This window comes from Papaver somniferum, unplaced genomic scaffold, assembly GCF_003573695.1.
Source record: "Papaver somniferum cultivar HN1 unplaced genomic scaffold, ASM357369v1 unplaced-scaffold_133, whole genome shotgun sequence".
Classification (NCBI taxonomy): domain Eukaryota; kingdom Viridiplantae; phylum Streptophyta; class Magnoliopsida; order Ranunculales; family Papaveraceae; genus Papaver; species Papaver somniferum.
This window is the reverse complement of record NW_020622492.1, coordinates 16,307,056-16,311,961: the sequence shown is the minus strand read 5'-3', so window position 1 is coordinate 16,311,961 and position 4,906 is coordinate 16,307,056.

The following is a 4,906-nucleotide window of genomic DNA, read 5'->3' as shown; positions in this document are numbered from 1 at the left end:
TACCATTTTATTGTTAGATCTGGAGATCCTTTGTTTTTATGCTTCCACGTATTTTTATGCCTTATCCCTCCTCGACTCAAGCATGTCCAGTTCAGCAATTCTTGAGTTGGACACTTCGGCTTCATCCCATTGTACTCCACTAGTCGTTGCAATCCTAGCTGAAGGAATTTTTATTTCTGCTGGGAGTATGGAGTCGGCTCCATAGACGAGAGAGTATGGTGAAGTTCTGATCGATCTCCTTGGTGCAGTCCGATAGGCCCATAAAGCCATAAGCAATTGTTCATGCCACGTTCGAGGATTATCATGAATTGTTCGGCTGAGAATTCGGATCAAAGTTTTGTTGGTGCTCTCTGCTTGTCCATTTCCTTGGGGATAGTACGGTGTAGAGAAAACTTGTTTGATGTCGTATTCCTCGAGCAATTCTGTCACGTGCTTGTTGGCAAAAAGAGTTCCATTATCGGTGACAATGTGTTTAGGGACACCGAATCTACATATTATGTATTCCTTGATGAAGGCTGCAACGTGACTCCGGTGGTACTTTGAAGAGGAATAACTTCGACCCATTTGGTGAAATACTCAGTTGCAGTGATGATGTATTCATGCTGCTTCGAAGATGCTGGATTGATATTTGTTATCCAGTCCCCAGCTATAGAAAGGCCATGAACTATTCACAGAATTAAATGGGAGACAAGGAGTGTAGATGAGATTACCATGGACTTAGCAATGATGACACCTATGAACGTGCGCAGCTGCATCGTCTTCCATGGTCGGCCAATAATATTTCTTATGAATTTGAAGAAATAATTTACTTTTTCCTTGATGTTCTCTATCATGTATTTCTTTTAAAATTGTCGGGATTTCATGCTCAGGTAAGCATCTCAATAAGTTCCCACCAAATCTTTTGCGGTATAATATTCCATCAAGAAAGACAAATCTTTTAGCTCTTTGAATGAGTTTGATTGTTTCTTTCTTTTCCAACGGAAATTCATAGTCCCGAAGGTACTTGATGTAAGGTTCCCTCTAGTCCCCAGTGTGATGAACTATCAAAGCTTCTAAGTAATGAGGAGGCGTCTGGAAATTGGGACAAGATCTTTGCAGAATTCTTGATTAAGCCTCCATGGAAGGCCAATAGTATCCCATCCTTTGAAGCTTTCTGTAAAGTGTTACTACCAACGTCTGTCCGCAGATTCCTTCATTTATGCGTTTGAGTTGTTCGTCCGCTTCGTCGTTTCCGAGGCATCGTGATAAAGACCCATCAGGATTTCGATAGTATAACGCTCCATGAAGCAAGAAATAATTCTTTAATTCCTTGGTACTGACTTTCCCTTCTGAAAGATAACTGCTCAGTTCATGAATAATAGGGGCTCGCCAATCGTTTTCTTGAATGTCTTCAACTTGATCAAGCCAGGTAGATGACACAGCACGCCTCTGTACTGTGATTGTTTTCTCTACTCCTTTGTTTGCATCTTGGAAGCAAGAGTCAGCATGCCTATTGGTAGTTCGTCAAGTATGGACAATCGTTGCATCAGCAAAATGAGTTAATATCCGCTGCGCTTCAGTTCTGAATGGGAAGAGTGTGATTTCTTTAAGAGAGTATGCTCCATTCATTTGATTGACCAGTAGTTTTGAATCTCCCCTTATCTAAAGGTGTGTTGCTCCCGCTTGCTTGGCCAAAGACAATCCTAGTAAGAAAGCTTCATATTCTGCTGAATTGTAGGTGCAATGGAAATCCATCTTGAACGAGTGTGAGAAGACTTCGCCATACGGAGATACTAGTACTACGCCCGCTTCTCCAGTGTCATTGCTAGGGGTGGCGGATCTGTCAAAGTATAAAATTCATGTCTCTTTTTTGATAACTAAGACCTTTGGAAACTCGCCGGGCACATCTTCATGTAACATTGTTGTATCTTCTCCTGGAAAAGCAGCGAGTAAGTATGCAACTGATTGACCTTTGATTGCTTTAGGTGGTACACAATCTATGTCAAACTCTGACATCTGAAGCAGCCACTTTGATGGTCTCCCTATCAAGGCTGGCTTTGATAGTAAAAATTTTATAGGGTCGTCCTTGGAAATGAGCACGACTCTGTTGGATAGCAAGTAGTGCCTGAATTTCTGGATTGCATGTACCAATGCTAGACATGCTCTTTCGGTTTTGGGTATCGGAGTTGAGCGTCTCTCATCGTATGGCTGAAGTAGTAGATCGGTCGTTCGATACCTTCTTCATCTTCTTGAGCAAGAAATGCTCTGATAGTAACATCGCTGGAAGCTGTGTAAAGTATCAGTGGTCGTCCTTGCACCGGAGATTTCATGACAGTAGGTGACAATTAATATCTGTTGTATTTTATGGAATGCTTCTTGTTGGACAGTTGTCCATGTAAAACTTGCTACTTTCTTCAGTAGAGGGGTAAAGGAAGCAATGAGTTGAGCCAATCCAGGAATGAAGCGTCGAATATAATTTACCTTGCCCATAAAACTCTGGAGTTCCTTCACAGTGCGTGGGGGAGGCATGGTAGTAAATGCTTTCGTCTTGCCTGGATCGACTTTGGTTCCTTCTGCTGTGACCAGGACCCTAGAAACTTTCCGGAGGAAACACCAAAAGCATACTTCAAAGGATTCATCTTTAATTTGTATTCTCTGCATCTTTCAAAAACTTGCTTCAGAACTTCAAGGTGGGATTCTCGAGTCTCATAATTCACCACCACATCATCAACATAGTCTTCCACTTTCTTGTGCATCATATCGTGGAATATGGCAGTCATGGATCGTTGATAGGTAGCACCGGCATTCTTTAATCCAAAGGGCATCACAGTGTAGTGAAAATTCCCAATGGGAATATGGAATGCGGTCCTGTTGGCATCATGCTCGTACATCTTGATCTGGTTGTATCCACTGTAACCATCCATGAATGAGAACATACCGTGACCACTGGTTGCATCAACGAGCATATCAATTTTGGGTAAGGGAAAATCTTACTTCGGACAACATTTATTCAGATTTCTGAAATCAACACAACATATGATTTGGCCATTTTTCTTCTTGACAGGAACAACTTTTGCTATCCATGTTGGGTGTTGAATAGGTTTGATGAATCTTGCTGCTAATAGCTTCTGAATCTCGGCTTTGATTTGTTCCTCGACTTCGTTTCTGAACTGCCTAGGCGGTTGTTTGACAGATTTGGAGCCAGGAGTGATGTGCAAATGATGAGTAACTAATTTGTCGTCTAGACCAGGCATTTCTTCGTACGTCCAAGCGAAGACATCCTGATACTCCTTCAACAGATTCATCAGTTTCGTCCGTTCTTCTGGTGACAGCATGGAACTAGTTAAAATTGGCCTTGGATCATCCTCCGTTCCGATGTTGATTGTTTCGAGATCATCAGTGGTGGAATCAGTGCCGTCTTGAAATTATCGTGGAGCATCTTGAACCGCTTCGTCATTGAGTGATGGTTCGCTCTGACATGATTCTTCGAGGCGGGGAGACTTTTCATCGTTCTCCCATGTTAATTGTTAATCTTTGCGTCGGCGTTAAATGATCCTCCCCCCGCATCGTGACTGGCTATGAAATTAGATCCCGGAGTTGAGACCCGATCTTACGACGTTTAATTGGTGTAGCGGATGACTTGATCGACTTAGTGCCTGAAGATGAGGGTTTGTTGGAAACTTCTTCAATGGACTTCCAGATTGGGAGTGGAGTACTGTAAATCTTGTTTGGAGTTTTGGGGATATCCTTTTGAGACTCAAGGAATTCAGCATCATAGACCAGAGCATAAAGAGATGATGAAGCCGCAATACGAACAATTTTGTTGTTGACGAAACCACCTTGTTGTCATTGAGCCATGGTCGTCCGAATATCATGTGATAATCAGGCTCTTGTTCAATCACGTGAAATTTGGCCTTTGATTGAATAGGACCTACCTTCAAGACTATGTATGCATATCCATATGTATGGATCTGGCTTCCTTCAAAACTTGTTATCAAGATGGGATGGAGAACAATTTTACTCTGTGGGAACTTGGCCGCTTTGAGAGTCTTCATAGTAATAATATTTGTAGAAGCGCATGTATCGACAAGAGCTCTTTTGAATTCAGAGTCTTTGATAAAACCAGTCATGTACAAGGCTCAATTATGCCCTTCATCCGCCATGCGGTCTTATTCTCCGAATGTGATGTTGTTGATCGAATGCTCAGACATCATGGATGTTTCTTCAACTGATAGGCATGACGAAGTTAGTTGCACGTCTGATGATATTTGGTTGAGCGCAGCGAACGTGTTCGTACGTTGATCCCTTGAGAAGTGCAGGAGTTCACATAGATTTTCAATCAAGTGTGCGACTTCCTGATCCACCGGCTTCTCGTAAGTAGTGAAACTGTTGGTTTGAGGAGCGTCAGTAGAGTTTGGACGTTTCACCATTTCTACTCCCAAAGCCTTGTCAATTCCATCATACAGGTGAAGAGGTTATCGTTCGCTTCTTTCAACCGATTGATGTTTCCGGCCAATACTCCTTACCTCCGCTCCAATTCTGCCAATGACGGGATATCTCCATCGAATGCATCAATAGAGATAAAAGGAGTAGTGAAGTAAGAATGATGAACGTTACCAGAGTCGTTCGAACGATCATGAGGAGTATTGCCATTTGAAAGAATCTGGTGAGAATCTAGAGATTCTGAAGTAGACCTAAGACCGACCATCTTTGTGAGATCTGAGATTGCAACCGAGAGAATGATCTCCCACTGTGGTCGCCAATCTGTAGATGGGGAAAAACGATTTGCTGGTTTTTACGGAATTGAAGAGACGACCGTGAAGAGGAGTCTCCTTGAACCGAGCGAAATATTTAACCTCACACAGATGCACTGCAAGAAGGGAGTGTTTTAAGTTCGAGAGCTCAATCTGTAGGACTCCGACCTAAA